Source organism: Thalassophryne amazonica, chromosome 13 (assembly GCF_902500255.1).
Source record: "Thalassophryne amazonica chromosome 13, fThaAma1.1, whole genome shotgun sequence".
Taxonomy (NCBI): Eukaryota; Metazoa; Chordata; class Actinopteri; order Batrachoidiformes; family Batrachoididae; genus Thalassophryne; species Thalassophryne amazonica.
The window spans coordinates 75,667,404-75,685,032 of record NC_047115.1 but is presented as its reverse complement, the minus strand read 5'-3'; the positions used below and the strand labels follow the sequence as shown (position 1 = coordinate 75,685,032).

The 17,629-nt window shown below is 43.1% G+C and overlaps 1 long non-coding RNA gene across 1 annotated transcript in view; it reads right to left on the bottom strand.

Annotated features, from left to right (window-relative positions):
- The window catches only part of LOC117523318, a 16,262-nt gene extending 577 nt beyond the window's left edge, over positions 1 to 15,685 (bottom strand). Inside the window, exons 1-2 of the long non-coding RNA XR_004564474.1 lie at positions 15,676 to 15,685; positions 15,162 to 15,172 (exon numbers count right to left, since the gene is read on the bottom strand). This is a non-coding gene — a long non-coding RNA (uncharacterized LOC117523318). The remainder of the gene's footprint in view (positions 1 to 15,161; positions 15,173 to 15,675) is intronic.
- Positions 15,686 to 17,629: the final 1,944 nt, after the last annotated feature.

Sequence of the window (17,629 nt, the reverse complement as noted above, 5' to 3'; positions counted from 1 at the left end):
TAGCAAGTAGGATTTCACACTTCTTGTGCTGCCATCATTTAAGAATGTGTGACAGAGATCAGAGTTGAATCCAACATGTGAGTTGTGACTCACAAGCTACAAGCCCAACTTCAATGAAGTTGGTTTAGTTTGTTGTCCCTGAGGGGAAAGTCTGTCCCACAGCTACTGTACATTCAACTTCATGACGTATGTCTGTGTGTGTGTGTGCGAGCATTCAAGACCCCACGTAACCTAGCTGGGACGATGTTCTGAAACACAAGGTTCGGTCAGATCGGCACACAGAAATGATCACACAGACTGCATTTTGCTAGAATAAAAAGGCGTATATTTATTCCCCACAAAAGCAGTTACATCAAACACAAGTGGTTGCAGCGCATTTTTCTCTTACCGTGACGCCTTTAAGGTGGAGAGCCAACACCTTCAGCAGAGTGCGCCTGTCAACCGGCTGGGCGTTCGTACGTTAACCCGCAGCAGACTCTGTTGAAGCATGGTTCTACTCCCTCTTTTCTAGTGTGTCCGCGAAGGGAGGGTGAGTGGCCAACTCAACCTCCCTGGCGCACATAATTTCTTTAATCAACAGGCATCTGAAAGTTATTTTCTCTCTCTTACAAAGACATAATAAAAGCAGCTCTTCGCTCCCAGTTCCGAATGATCCCAGCATGCTTCACTCCCAGTCGTTAGTGGCTACAAAAAACAAAGTCGTGCTATCAGTGTAATAATAACAAGTACATCCAGCTCTTCGCTCCCAGTTCAGACTGACCCCAGAGTGCTAAAACAAAATTAAATAACAAATACATTCTCAGGGTTACTTTAAGACAGGTGCAAAACAGCACAATAACATTTTTATTATACAGACGAACACACCCCTATCTCCAAATAAGCTTAGTAACAGTGTCAATTAAGGTTTGTGTGGAGTGGAGCTACTGTCAGCTACGTTACGATACCTGTTAACATGTTAACATCGCTAGTATAAATTAAATTTCAAGAAAAGGTCACAGCGGAAATACTGGAGCACACACTTCTTAGATGATCCTTTAGGAGAGTAGGTATTTGAAGTACAGCTCTGAGACATTCTTATGCGAATGTAAGTTGTTAGTATCGCACTAATGTTAGAGTGGCGTCATTTCAAATACATTAACTATTGCAAGCTTAATCCTTACATTTTTATTTTGCAGTCAGTTTTTAAACAGCCTGATATTTGTTTTTCTTCACTTTCTGTAAGGTAATGACAGTTATTATTATTATTATTTTTTTTTTTTTTTTTCGTTTCCATGTTTTGATTTGGAATAGAATGTGCAGTGTTCCCAATGCGTTTGTGTGTTACTTGAAGTAAAAGCTATTTCAAGGATTTTATTTTGAACGCAACTGTAAATACATACAGGAGTCCATGCAAGAAGCCCATGCAACAAATCTGGTGTGAAATAAGTGTTAGGTTAATTTTATGAAAAATGACCGTTATAAAATTTCAGAATAAGAGTACAACCTCCTTTAATCTGCGTAACATATTCATTTAATTGTAATGTGTAAAGGTGGACTTTCTACCTGAGATCATAACAGCTGTATTAGTGAAGGCACGGAATCCCCTGAATTAAAACACAACTTATCTTGATTTCATGAATCATCAAACCCCTAAAGCAAAGTGTCCTATGAAGGGTTGATCCGGCTGTTAAAGGAAGTGAGTACTCTTTGTTTTTCATGTCTGCATCTTGTTGCAGAGGAACCCGTTTGCTCACATACCTCCTTGGTGACATCCATGTGTCGCTGTGTTTCAGGACGACAAGCCTGAGAAGGCGGAGCCCACCCCATCGACCTCAGGAAAGGCCTCCATGAAGTCAGTGCTGGACAGCCTGGGAGAGTTATGGGACCAGCAGCAGTACGACACGGAGTACAACCTGGACAGCTTCATGCACTCCCTTCAGTGACCTCCCCTCCCCCCACATCACCTCTACCCATCATGCCATCTGCTGGTCAGACCGACAGGACCCCCCCAAGCTGTCACTCACAATTATCTGCTGTGTTCCTGATCCCACGTCCGCGCCTGAGAAAACCACCAAGCTACCAAGTTCATTTCTTTTAATAATGTTAGTGATTCTTAAAGCAATAAATAGGATCAGTAAAATAAGAATCAAGTGTTCGTTTGGATGCAGCGTCGGATCTTTGCCGAATTTCAGAACTTGGGGCGACATCCACGTTTCCTCACCGAGAGCCAACCAGTAGATATGACACGTTTTTAAAACTGGCACTTTCCAGCAATCGTGTGGTGTTTCTCCAGCACTCTGGTCCATAGGTCGTAGTTTTTAGTAGTGATTACACTCCTTGCTTTACTGCTCCTCTTCTCTGCTCAAAATGCGTTGTGGAAATACGTTAACCTTTCCAGACATAACCTGGTTGCACCTCCTCCACATTTGTCCACTGACAAGTTTTTTTTTTTTTTTTTTTTTTTTTTTTTTTTGTTCGATGAAGGGAAACTGGACAAATGCGATGAGCTCAGCAGAGAAATCATACGATGACGTCACTACGTGACGTCTTTGTAGAGCACACTGATGACTGAGCTGTTGTTCTGACTGTGCGCTGCATCCTCTAGATGGTGCCGGTTTATCCTTCCTCTCAGGAGTTGACATTGATGGTGGTGGATTGACGTGCTATCGTCGTGGCACTTGGAGCAGCGTTACAGACTGAACCTGAAACAAGTATTGTAACAGTAGACTTGCACATATTTCTGTAATTGCTGCTCTCTGTTGATGTGGAATTGTAATAAATTCTGCAGATTTTCAACTGTGCTTTTGTTGAACTATGAGTTTGTTTTTTTGTTAGTTTTTTTTTTTCCATCTTGCTTGACTACATAATGTAGTGGGGTGGCATAGCAAAACAATTGTTCATTATGTGATAAAAGCATGGAATTTGGCGCAAATTCTAAATTAACTGTTTGTTTTCAGATATGGAGACATCCTGGAGCTGACCGCTAATGAGCTACAGGGGTCAATAAAGAATTACACAGGGGTCAAAATTTTAAAATGCCCCAGTCATGTTGAAAACTACACCACATTATTTGTCTGATCATAATGATTCCAAAAAGGTATAGTTTGGACTATCTATGACTGAATGCTTTGGAGTTATGCAGCAAAAAGGACAATTTCAGTTTGTACAGGTGTCAAAACTTAGTTGCTCCAATTTTGGTAAAAAGTGATGCAAATTATTGGTTGAAATAAAAGGATTAATAAATGGAATAGTTTTGACTGTGTTGAATGCTTTCTCTCCAAAGTAAAGGTCAAACAAGGTTGACATCCATTGGTTTCTATGTATGACATATGTTACCCTGTAACATGATAACGAAGCATGACAGATGGTGCAAAGTATTCCTTTTGAAAATGCTATTAACTCAACCAATAATTTGCAATTATTTCATTTAATTAATAAATATTATTAATTAATATTATTATTATTTATCACATTAATATTATTAAATATTTAATAATTTGCAATTATTTAATTGCAATAACTGTTTAGGAGCTTGTTCCTGTGTTTTACAGCCTGAGTGAGAACGATCAGATTTGTCTTTTTAAGAGAACCAGCATTTGAAGACCAACTCATGTCTGGGTTCTACTCGTATCTGTCTAAAGAATCTTTATTCTACTTGAAATTCCAACAAGCCAGAGTAAACTTAACTTGAAATTCATGGCAAACCTCAAATGAAATGTAAAAATCTGTAAATCGGTGGTTCCTGTTTTTTTTTTTCCCTGTTTTTTTAGGGCCCGAGTAGGCAACGTCCTACGAGGACCCTATTGTAATTGCGCTGTTTATTATTATTATTATTATTCTTACTTTTGAAATCGAAATTTCGGCCTCTTCCCATGCTCAAAAACTCACCAAACTTTCAGATCCGAAATTCGATATTTTGGGGCGTCGCACATGGTCGTAGAAAAATCGCGAAATAGCACCCCCTAGAAATTTTCAAAAACCCCTCATTGGGCTTTTTTCATCGTAGCCTCACGAAATTCGGTACACATTTACCATGCCAGGACGCACGAAAAAGTCTCTTACTGTCATGGTGAAATATCGACAGGAAGTCTGCCATTTTTATTTTAAGTTTCGATTTTGAGCAAATTTTTGCCATTTTTGGCCATTTCCACTACTTACATTTGAACGAACTCGTCCTAGGGATTTCATCCGATTGTCTACAAATTTGGTCAAAATCATCACAACAGAATGGTGATCAAAAGATTCTAATTAAGTCAAAAGGCGTGGCTGCTAGGGGTCGTCAAACTTTGGCGAGCTTTTCGGAGCACGCCATTTCACTTCGAACGGCTGCCACGCCCACGTACTTCATCATAGATGCTTCAATCTTGCTGAACATGATGAGGGCTCCGCCCTGAACGTCTACATATCTTAGGTTCCCACCTGCGCCATAGTGCCCCCCGGTGGTGGCGAGAAATGTCCTATTTTTACTTTAACAGGTCCTGATGTCACATGCTTAACCCAATCAATTTCATTCCACTTCTAAAACATGCAGAACAAATTGATGAACGTAGGCGATGAATGCCGTGAAGTTACGAGTAACGTGTGGCCGCGTGCCGAATATTGCCCATTCGCCATGAAATTACGTTCTTCCTTTTGACGGCTTTAATTTTGTCACATCATCATGAAAATTGATACACAGGTCGAGCACGATAACCTCTTACAATTCATAGGGGCGTCGCCCATGGGCGGGGCAAAATGCCTCAATAGCGCCCCCTTGAATCTTTCAAAAACCCCTCCCCATAGGGGTTTTTTTGGAGTAGGGAGATGAAAATTGGTACACATGTGTGACTTGCATAGACGTACAAAAAAGTCTCTTGCACCATGGGTCTACTCCAAACAGGAAGTCAGCCATTTTGAATTTTGTTCTCATTTTGGCGTGATTTCCACATGTTGTATTTGAATGAACTCCTCCTAGGGATTTTGTCCAATGCACTTCAAGTTTATTTAACAGCATCCACAGATGATACTAACCAAAAGTTATCGAAAGCTTTTCTCTATGTTGAAGGGTGTGGCCGCTGTGGTGCTGCCATTTGGCAGTAATTAAACCATTACTTAAAAAGCCATCACTTGACCCAGCTATCTTAGCTAATTATAGGCCAATCTCCAACCTTCCTTTTCTCTCAAAAATTCTTGAAAGGGTAGTTGTAAAACAGCTAACTGATTATCTGCAGAGGAATGGTCTATTTGAAGAGTTTCAGTCAGGTTTTAGAATTCATCATAGTACAGAAACAGCATTAGTGAAGGTTACAAATGATCTTCTTATGGCCTTGGACAGTGGACTCATCTCTGTGCTTGTTCTGTTAGACCTCAGTGCTGCTTTTGATACTGTTGACCATAAAATTTTATTACAGAGATTAGAGCATGCCATAGGCATTAAAGGCACTGCGCTGCGGTGGTTTGAATCATATTTGTCTAATAGATTACAATTTGTTCATGTAAATGGGGAATCTTCTTCACAGACTAAAGTTAATTATGGAGTTCCACAAGGTTCTGTGCTAGGACCAATTTTATTCACTTTATACATGCTTCCCTTAGGTAGTATTATTAGACGGTATTGCTTACATTTTCATTGTTACGCAGATGATACCCAGATTTATCTATCCATGAAGCCAGAGGACACACACCAATTAGCTAAACTGCAGGATTGTCTTACAGACATAAAGACATGGATGACCTCTAATTTCCTGCTTTTAAACTCAGATAAAACTGAAGTTATTGTACTTGGCCCCACAAATCTTAGAAACATGGTGTCTAACCAGATCCTTACTCTGGATGGCATTACCCTGACCTCTAGTAATACTGTGAGAAATCTTGGAGTCATTTTTGATCAGGATATGTCATTCAAAGCGCATATTAAACAAATATGTAGGACTGCTTTTTTGCATTTACGCAATATCTCTAAAATCAGAAAGGTCTTGTCTCAGAGTGATGCTGAAAAACTAATTCATGCATTTATTTCCTCTAGGCTGGACTATTGTAATTCATTATTATCAGGTTGTCCTAAAAGTTCCCTAAAAAGCCTTCAGTTAATTCAAAATGCTGCAGCTAGAGTACTGACGGGGACTAGAAGGAGAGAGCATATCTCACCCATATTGGCCTCTCTTCATTGGCTTCCTGTTAATTCTAGAATAGAATTTAAAATTTTTCTTCTTACTTATAAGGTTTTGAATAATCAGGTCCCATCTTATCTTAGGGACCTCGTAGTACCATATCACCCCAATAGAGCGCTTCGCTCTCAGACTGCAGGCTTACTTGTAGTTCCTAGGGTTTGTAAGAGTAGAATGGGAGGCAGAGCCTTCAGCTTTCAGGCTCCTCTCCTGTGGAACCAGCTCCCAATTCAGATCAGGGAGACAGACACCCTCTGTACTTTTAAGATTAGGCTTAAAACTTTCCTTTTTTCAAAATACTTATAGTTAGGGCTGGATCAGGTGACCCTGAACCATCCCTTAGTTATGCTGCTATAGACGTAGACTGCTGGGGGGTTCCCATGATGCACTGTTTCTTTCTCTTTTTGCTCTGTATGCACCACTCTGCATTTAATCATTAGTGATCGATCTCTGCTCCCCTCCACAGCATGTCTTTTTCCTGGTTCTCTCCCTCAGCCCCAACCAGTCCCAGCAGAGGACTGCCCCTCCCTGAGCCTGGTTCTGCTGGAGGTTTCTTCCTGTTAAAAGGGAGTTTTTCCTTCCCACTGTAGCCAAGTGCTTGCTCACAGGGGGTCATTTTGACCGTTGGGGTTTTACATAATTATTGTATGGCCTTGCCTTACAATATAAAGCGCCTTGGGGCAACTGTTTGTTGTGATTTGGCGCTATATAAAAAAAAATTGAGTGATTGATTGATTGATTTTGACCCTTCGCCATAGAACATCAAGTTATGATAACTCCTTCATGCTTTGCCTGATTGACTTGAAACTTCACATGTATAATGACGGTTGGCCCCTCTGTTTCTACACTGAGTGCCCCCTAGTGGATGAACCATCAACATGTCATAACTCCTTCATGCATTGTGTGATTTGCTTGATATTTGAACTGTGGGATGAGTGGTTGCCCCTGTACACACATGCCCACATCTGGTCACAAGAGAACACACTGCCCTGGGTAGGCGGTCGCGCGGAACGAGGGCCCGTATATGACTGCTTGCAGTCCTAGTTTTTTTTTGTTTTGTTTTTTGTTTTTTTAATAGAATAAAGAGATGTTTCTTAGCAGAAGGGGGCGGGGGGGTGGAGCTCCTGGTGCTGCCTCTATGGTTGAGAGATGTGAGGTTACGGGTCGTGAAAGCGGGGCCTCACAATCCTTCTCACTTTTTGAGTTTTATGCAGGAGGTGTCAGAAAAGTTACCACAGGGATAGCTGGCTTGTAGCAGCCAAGTGTTCACAGCAACGTCTTCCTATCATCATGAAGCAGAATTCAAGTGTTGGATTGTTCACCCGCGTTGCTGCACAATTCGTCGTGACACTGCGTCCTGCTGGATGGCCACGTGATAAATAATTATTTCGTAGCCGATGATGCATTTACTCTCTGAACTTGGCTGATGAAACTATTCTCTCATCGCTCCCAGAATTGCAGAGAAATGATCAACAGCTGACATTTGAATGCATCATGATAGAAAACACATTTTGAATGTTGTCTCAAAGCTAACTAGAAGCACTCAGAGTGCAAACCTCCGCCAAGGCCATGGGGTCACTGACGCCATAACATCTACACGCCGTGGAATCGTTGAACCTAAAAAAGTCTCACAATGATGTTTGCTCAGTAGTAAAAAAAAAAGTTTCATCTGCTGTGACTGGATAGCATGTATCCTTAGCACTTGGCATCACAGTTTATTGCAACTTGCACCTTTCCCAGAAGCTACTGTCATCTGAGCACTGGTATTGATATTGCATGTGCTTATAGGACAAAAACAAATAAGAGACAAAATTCAATTTATTATTCATGTTATACTAAACTGCAAATATATGAATTTTTTAACATTCATGAAACACTTCTCTAAACAAGGCCATAGGGTCACTGACCCTAAAGAGATTCCCTCCTTGGCACAGTGATCTATTTCTTTTTGTCTCTTTCTCTAAAATTGTATATAATAATCATCAGATTATTAATATATGAACAGAAATAAATTTAAGAAATATTACAATTTGAAAACAAATGCACCCGAAAGTGATGACAGCTGCAACTGCTTAATGCTAACTTTTAACACTGAAAATGCCATAGACATGCTAACGCGATCTGGATCACCACTAAAATTTAATCACTTGTTCCTCTTGTCATTTCCAACCACTCCACAAAATTTCATCAAAATCTGTTCGAAACATTTTGAGTTATCCTGCTGACAAACACAAACGCGACTGAAAACATAACCTCCTTGGCGGAGGTAATTATAATATTTCTATAGCAACGGCTAGGTAAAATGGGTGCATTTTCATTACTTTTTATGAATTAATCATGTATTTATCATGTAATGATGCAACATCTCGTTATAATCTGTTTCAAGTTCAGATGCACTGCATGCAGTGACACGTAGTGGTTTGGAATACAACCCCTGGCAAAAATTATGGAATCACCGGCCTCGGAGGATGTTCATTCAGTTGTTTAATTTTGTAGAAAAAAAGCAGATCACAGACATGACACAAAACTAAAGTCATTTCAAATGGCAACTTTCTGGCTTTAAGAAACACTATAAGAAATCAGGGGAAAAAAACTGTGGCAGTCAGTAAGGGTTACTTTTTTAGACCAAGCAGAGGAAAAAAATATGGACTCACTCAATTCTGAGGAAAAAATTATGGAATCATCCTGTAAATTTTCATCCCCAAAACTAACACCTGCATCAAATCAGATCTGCTCGTTAGTCTGCATCTAAAAAGGAGTGATCACACCTTGGAGAGCTGATGCACCAAGTGGACTGGCATGAATCATGTCTCCAACACGAGAGATGTCAATTGAAACAAAGGAGAGGATTATCAAACTCTTAAAAGAGAGTAAATCATCACGCAATTTTGCAAAAGATGTTGGTTGTTCACAGTCAGCTGTGTCTAAACTCTGGACCAAATACAAACAACATGGGAAGGTTGTTAAAGGCAAACATACTGGTAGACCAAGGAAGACAGCAAAGCGTCAAGACAGAAAACTAAAGCAATATGTCTCAAAAATCGAAAATGCACAACAAAACAAATGAGGAACGAATGGGAGGAAACTGGAGTCAACGTCTGTGACCGAACTGTAAGAAACCGCCTAAAGGAAATGGGATTTACATACAGAAAAGCTAAACGAAAGCCATCATCAACACCTAAACAGAAAAAAACAAGGTTACAATGGGCTAAGGAAAAGCAATCGTGGACTGTGGATGACTGGATTAAAGTCATATTCAGTGATGAATCTCGAATCTGCATTGGGCAAGGTGATGATGCTGGAACTTTTGTTTGGTGCTGTTCCAATGAGATTTATAAAGATGACTGCCTGAAGAGAACATGTAAATTTCCACAGTCATTGATGATATGGGGCTGCATGTCAGGTAAAGGCACTGGGGAGATGGCTGTCATTACATCATCAATAAATGCACAAGTTTACGTTGATATTTTGGACACTTTTCTTATCCCATCAATTGAAAGGATGTTTGGGGATGATGAAATCATTTTTCAAGATGATAATGCATCTTGCCACAGAGCAAAAACTGTGAAAACATTCCTTGCCAAAAGACACAGGGTCAATGTCATGGCCTGCAAATAGTCCGGATCTTAATCCAATTGAAAATCTTTGGTGGAAGTTGAAGAAAATGGTCCATGACAAGGCTCCAACCTGCAAAGCTGATGTGGCAACAGCAATCAGAGAAAGTTGGAGCCAGATTGATGAAGAGTACTGTTTGTCACTCATTAAGTCCATGCCTCAGAGACTGCAAGCTGTTATAAAAGCCAGAGGTGGTGCATCAAAATACTCGTGTTGGAGCGTTCTTTTGTTTTTCATGATTCCATAATTTATTCCTCAGGATTGCGTGATTCCATATTTTTTTCCCTCTGCTTGGTCTAAAAAAGTAAGCATTACTGACTGCCACAATTTTTTTTCCTGATTTCTTATAGTGTTTCTTAAAGCCAGAAAGTTGCCATTTGAAATGACTTTAGTTTTGTGTCATGTCTGTGATCTGCTTTTTTTCTACAAAATTAAACAACTGAATGAACATCCTCCGAGGCCGGTGATTCCATAATTTTTGCCAGGGGTTGTAGATTGTGCAAAGTTCACAATTGGTTCACAAAATTGATGTGTGCCAGAACTTCAGGTACCTCAACACTTGCACGAATTTGATTCCCGCACAGTGGTGGGAACAGCCCTCGACCGATCCGATATGGAAATTCAATCTGTACTTTGCATGGTTAGGTTAGCTTGTTTTACTCCAGATGCCCTTCCTGACACAACTTGCTCATTTATCCGGTCTTGGGCCTGGTGCCGCAGACCGAACGGTCCACCCCTAAAAATTGGTCTGCCCTGCCTCCACTGCACATGCATCATTTTGGAGCTCTGAGACAGTCTCTTCACCCAAAGTGATCAAATGGATTAATGGGATTATTAATGATCAGATGACAAGGGAAAACCTCTTAAAATATTCTAAAGTCAGTTTTAAGCAGAAACGAGGCAATACTTGCTGATGCTTTGAAATGACTGACGTGCAGTGAGCCTAGCAGGCTCACTCCTAGCAGCAGAACCAAGCAGCTCGTGTAGCTGCGGCCCTCTGATCGCTTCCTCTGTCTCTTCTGATGAAATGATGCTGAATTTATGTGGAAATGATTGTTGTCCAAAAGCTTCAGATATCTGTTACTGACATAGGTGATGACTGGAGTGCAGCTTTAAACAGAAACGAAGTGATAATCCGTGAACCGCAGCTGATGACGCATGCACAGTGCAGGCAGGGTGGACCGATTTTTAGGAGAGACCATTCTGTCAGTGACACCGGCACTCAAAATGTACTGGCTGCACACCCCATGTGGCTGTTACTTTTAGGCATGCAATTATAAAATTTTAATACACTGCAAGACTGAATTATGTTATTGATAGAATAATAGATCAGCATTCAGCCTAAAAATTCATATGTTAAATAGCAAGTGTATAAACAGGATCGTCCCCAAACATTTCTGTTACTTTTCGTGGTGGAAGCAGGACCTTCAAAACTTGGACTTTCATTCTTCTGTTGCAGGTGTTACAGGTCTCTGGCTTTTTAAAGATTTCAGACATAAAAAAATATTTCTTTGGCACCACTATAACTTTATTCCTTTAATTTATTTCCTTTCTTCGCAGCCGGTCTGCTCTGTGTCAGTCTAATCCTGTCAGATTTAAGAAGCTAAGCAGTGCAGCATCTGGTTCGTACTTGGAGACCTCTTCGGAACACCAGCAGCTGTGTGTGTTTCTGGTGAAACTGGATTGTGTTAGGAAGGGTATCTGGCCTCAAATACCAATGCAGATCTGGCTGTATCGCTGTGGCGACCCCAAACATTAACTGGAGCAGCCAAACTGATAACATTTTATTTCCTTTCTTCACGCTGTCTCGGTACAGTGTCAAATTTTGATCCCCGAAGGAAAGAAATTCATGAATTAAAATGCCGTGATCTACATTTGGTCGTGATGCCAGAGATCTCATGGAGGCTCCCACTGATCAGCGCGAGGAGGCCGGGAAGAACACGGTGACTGCCAGTCAGAGTAAAGAAAGGCAGCGTGATGTCAGCTTACTGCTCACTTGAACAAAATCAACCAAGATGGTGGAAAGTAGTTTGAAACAGCTTGCTCAGGGGTGCACACCTGAAACATTTTGACTGAACCTGTGAGGGAGATCATAACTGGTTTGTGACCACCGGTAACCTCCAGTCTGACTGGCCCTCAACAGTTTAATCCAATCATATGTGGTGGTTGGCTCTCACTGCGGTATTGTATCACTTCCTGTTCCGGAGCACAGCGGTGTTTTTCTGTATCTGTTAGCTGTTTAATCTGCGCAGTTAGATTGATCTAGTTATCTAGATTACGATTTGTTTCCCAGTGTAATCTTTACGTGCCTTAACTAAAGCACTCCTTCTGCTGAATCACCTCTAAATTATTTACACATTATTCACTTTGCGTTTTTAGGAATCCGCTAGCTTAGCGTAGCTACTAGCTCTTAGCCGATTTAGCATGGCAGCTTCTCCTGTCTCTCCCGCACTTTTCTGCTCTGGGTGTGAAATGTTTAGTTATTCCTCGGCCTCCTTTAGCAGTAATGGTACTTGTAATAAGTGTAGCTTATTCGTAGCTTTGGAGGCCAGGCTGGGCGAATTGGAGACTCGGCTCCGCACCGTGGAAAATTCTACAGCTAGCCAGGCCCCTGTAGTCGGTGCGGACCAAGGTCGCTTAGCCGCCGTTAGTTCCCCCCTGGCAGATCCCGAGCAGCCGGGAAAGCAGGCCGACTGGGTGACTGTGAGGAGGAAGCGTAGCCCTAAACAGAAGCCCCGTGTACACCGCCAACCCGTTCACATCTCTAACCGTTTTTCCCCACTCGACGACACACCCGCCGAGGATCAAACTCTGGTTATTGGTGACTCTGTTTTGAGAAATGTGAAGTTAGCGACACCAGCAACCATAGTCAATTGTTTTCCGGGGGCCAGAGCAGGCGACATTGAAGGAAATTTGAAACTGCTGGCTAAGGCTAAGCGTAAATTTGGTAAGATTGTAATTCACGTCGGCAGTAATGACACCCGGTTACACCAATCGGAGGTCACTAAAATTAACATTAAATCGGTGTGTAACTTTGCAAAAACAATGTCGGACTCTGTAGTTTTCTCTGGGCCCCTCCCCAATCGGACCGGGAGTGACATGTTTAGCCGCATGTTCTCCTTGAATTGCTGGCTGTCTGAGTGGTGTCCAAAAAATGAGGTGGGCTTCATAGATAATTGGCAAAGCTTCTGGGGAAAACCTGGTCTTGTTAGGAGAGACGGCATCCATCCCACTTTGGATGGAGCAGCTCTCATTTCTAGAAATCTGGCCAATTTTCTTAAATCCTCCAAACCGTGACTATCCAGGGTTGGGACCAGGAAGCAGAGTTGTAGTCTTACACACCTCTCTGCAGCTTCTCTCCCCCTGCCATCCCCTCATTACCCCATCCCCGTAGAGACGGTGCCTGCTCCCAGACTACCAATAACCAGCAAAAATCTATTTAAGCATAAAAATTCAAAAAGAAAAAATAATATAGCACCTTCAACTGCACCACAGACTAAAACAGTTAAATGTGGTCTATTAAACATTAGGTCTCTCTCTTCTAAGTCCCTGTTGGTAAATGATATAATAATTGATCAACATATTGATTTATTCTGCCTAACAGAAACCTGGTTACAGCAGGATGAATATGTTAGTTTAAATGAGTCAACACCCCCGAGTCACACTAACTGTCAGAATGCTCGTAGCACGGGCCGGGGCGGAGGATTAGCAGCAATCTTCCATTCCAGCTTATTAATTAATCAAAAACCCAGACAGAGCTTTAATTCATTTGAAAGCTTGTCTCTTAGTCTTGTCCATCCAAATTGGAAGTCCCAAAAAACAGTTTTATTTGTTATTATCTATCGTCCACCTGGTCGTTACTGTGAGTTTCTCTGTGAATTTTCAGACCTTTTGTCTGACTTAGTGCTTAGCTCAGATAAGATAATTATAGTGGGCGATTTTAACATCCACACAGATGCTGAGAATGACAGCCTCAACACTGCATTTAATCTATTATTAGACTCTATTGGCTTTGCTCAAAAAGTAAATGAGTCCACCCACCACTTTAATCATATCTTAGATCTTGTTCTGACTTATGGTATGGAAATAGAAGACTTAACAGTATTCCCTGAAAACTCCCTTCTGTCTGATCATTTCTTAATAACATTTACATTTACTCTGATGGACTACCCAGCAGTGGGGAATAAGTTTCATTACACTAGAAGTCTTTCAGAAAGCGCTGTAACTAGGTTTAAGGATATGATTCCTTCTTTATGTTCTCTAATGCCATATACCAACACAGTGCAGAGTAGCTACCTAAACTCTGTAAGGGAGATAGAGTATCTCGTCAATAGTTTTACATCCTCATTGAAGACAACTTTGGATGCTGTAGCTCCTCTGAAAAAGAGAGCTTTAAATCAGAAGTGTCTGACTCCGTGGTATAACTCACAAACTCGTAGCTTAAAGCAGATAACCCGTAAGTTGGAGAGGAAATGGCGTCTCACTAATTTAGAAGATCTTCAGTTAGCCTGGAAAAAGAGTCTGTTGCTCTATAAAAAAGCCCTCCGTAAAGCTAGGACATCTTTCTACTCATCACTAATTGAAGAAAATAAGAACAACCCCAGGTTTCTTTTCAGCACTGTAGCCATGCTGACAAAGAGTCAGAGCTCTATTGAGCTGAGTATTCCATTAACTTTAACTAGTAATGACTTCATGACTTTCTTTGCTAACAAAATTTTAACTATTAGAGAAAAAATTACTCATAACCATCCCAAAGACGTATCGTTATCTTTGGCTGCTTTCAGTGATGCCGGTATTTGGTTAGACTCTTTCTCTCCGATTGTTCTGTCTGAGTTATTTTCATTAGTTACTTCATCCAAACCATCAACATTGTTGTATGGCTGGGGGGGCCTGGCTGCCGGTTTGTTTGTCATTTGGTTTCCTCCCAGGTGGCGTGCATTTGGGACTGAGTGGCTGTGTTGCTGAGGCTGTTAGGACTTCACCCTGATCACCTGCGACTCGTCAGGACTCACAGCTGAGGTGCATCTGGAGGGATTGGAGTATGTTGGCATTTAAGACTGAAGTGCACAGTGTGCATTTGCCAGAGACTCGACCTTGTGACCAGACGGGTGAGATCGTCGTCTTGGGAGCCATCTCATCAGCAGCGGACGCTGAGAAACGTCCAGGTTTGATGCACGGTCTGTGAAAGAGGAGAGGGTGAGGTCTCACGCTCGTCAGCACACTTCCTGAGGTACGTTGGATTTTGTGACTAACAGTTATACAGTCAGTAAATGTGGTGTCCCTCACACCTTATTGTATTGAGCTGTATGTTAGTCATGTATCAGCTTCCACTGCGGTGGTGATTTGTGAACGAGATGTTCCATACCTGCAGGTTGGAAGCTGATCAGTAATCAAGCCAGGAAGTGTTTGCTGTTTGTACACCTTTAAGTGTTCTGTGTGTAGAGTGTGGACTCACATAATGGTTCCTTCTTTCACAGACTCGGTTGTTGCGGCCACCTGGGGGGTGTCGGCGGGGTCCTTGGGTCCGAAACAGCTTCTGGCTCCGGACCATTAGCGCTGCTGGGAGCGCACCACGCCAGACCGCACCTTTTTTGTTATATTATGATCACTGTTATGTATTAAATTCAGTTAGCCTTTGTACCGTGCTCTGCTTATTTTATACTGGGTCCTTCAAACGCTGGTCGGTTCTCCGAGCTGCGTCCGACACATAACAGTAGTCTCTGGCCAAACATCACGGACCCAGCGGTAGCAGAGACGGTTACGCGCCGGGAAGGCGGCAGCAGACGTTCAGTGGTTATCCGGATCAGTTGCGGGGCTCTCCGCCCGGAAGGTGCGTGTTTGAGAACCCATTACTAGAGACTAATTTGTGCTCTCTTGCAGCCGTGTCCTGTGTTTGTGCCTTATCCGTGGGTCGTGGTGGAGCGTGACTGGCGACAGCTTCGCGTCACACTCCGACCGGATAAGAGGCTGAAACGGGAGCTGCAAGAGTGCGGTTGTAATGGGTTCACGCGCACGGCGGAGCTCTGTTAGCACGGGTCGCTGGGCTTCCTGTGCTACAGTCGTAGCCCCGTTTCCCCGGATAAAAGGTAACTACTGCGTCTGTTGTTTCAGCTCCGGCGTTATTTAGTTGAGCACATTTTGGTTGTTGCACACAGCTGCGCACGAGGATGCAGCTCGTTTGTTTTTTGTCACCAAAGGGGGTTTTTCATTTTTTAGCACTCTGGTTCCCCCTTGTGGTGACTGAATCACGGTACCGTCAAGCTCTTGAGTAGGAACAGGTGTGTTCCATGTGGTTGAGCTTGACGGTATAACTCACTGATTTGTTTTGTGTTGGTTCATTTTGTGTGGGTGTTTTTTTTTGAGTGGGTTTTTGTGTGGGTTTTTGTTTTTTGTTGTCCACTGTTTGTCTGGGGGTGTGATCCTGCAGCCTTTGCTACACAAAAAAAAAAAAAAAAAAAAAAAAAAAGGAAAGACGGGGACCCAAATAACTGTGTGTTGGTCTGTGTTTTTTTTTTTTTCTTGTTTCTTTTTGTTTCACATCCCCAGGATTAGGTGGAACGGTCCCCTGGGGGGGTGATGGGGTGGTATTTGGGTTGTTTTTTTTTCTCTTTGTTTTTTGTTATGCCCTCTCTTCTCCTCTGACTCCAGCCGGGGGTGCCGTAGTGTCGGCATTGCTGGAGGGGTGCAGTTAGGTTGTGCTGGGCGTTTCCCAGGTGGCCTCTGCACCCGGGAGGGGAGGGGGGGGGGTTTTGGGGTTTTTATTTTGTTTTCCCTCCCCCAGTTTCCGCCCTCAGGGTTTGACTGTGGTGTCCTCTGGGGGGGAACGGGCGTTGGGTCCATCTAGCCGTGGGCGGCCGGGGCTGGGTCCATTGGTCGTGTGGGGAGGCGTCTCCTGGGGTTGACGAGTGGTCCTCTGGGGGGCGCTGGTAGTCCCCGTGGGTGACGGTGGATCCCAGAGGGACCTCGGCCGTGGTTATTACTCCTGGGGTTGACGAGTGGCCCTCTGGGGGGTGTTGGTCCCGGCGTGTCGTTTGGGGGGGGGGGGGGGGGTGTTTTAGCGTTTTTGTTTGTTGGGTTGTTTTTCCTTTCTCCCCTTCCCTGGGGTTTGATGGGACGGTCCCCTGGGGAGGGGGGGGGATGTTTTGGTTGTTTTGTTTTTGACTGATCACACATGTTTTGGTGAAAGGCTGACCGCACAGGTGTAGGAACTCCTGGCCACACCTGTGCTAAGACTGTTAGAACCAAGGGCAAATATGCAGCCAGTTCGGGCAGTCTGTTGGAGGACGAGCGCGGACGTGGTTTCCAGCCATGGTCCCTGGAGGGGGGTGTTTCTCCTGGGCCAGGTGTGTGTGGTCGCCGGGAGGCTTCCCGTGAGGGTGGGGTACTGTTGTATGGCTGGGGGGGCCTGGCTGCCGGTTTGTTTGTCATTTGGTTTCCTCCCAGGTGGCGTGCATTTGGGACTGAGTGGCTGTGTTGCTGAGGCTGTTAGGACTTCACCCTGATCACCTGCGACTCGTCAGGACTCACAGCTGAGGTGCATCTGGAGGGATTGGAGTATGTTGGCATTTAAGACTGAAGTGCACAGTGTGCATTTGCCAGAGACTCGACCTTGTGACCAGACGGGTGAGATCGTCGTCTTGGGAGCCATCTCATCAGCAGCGGACGCTGAGAAACGTCCAGGTTTGATGCACGGTCTGTGAAAGAGGAGAGGGTGAGGTCTCACGCTCGTCAGCACACTTCCTGAGGTACGTTGGATTTTGTGACTAACAGTTATACAGTCAGTAAATGTGGTGTCCCTCACACCTTATTGTATTGAGCTGTATGTTAGTCATGTATCAGCTTCCACTGCGGTGGTGATTTGTGAACGAGATGTTCCATACCTGCAGGTT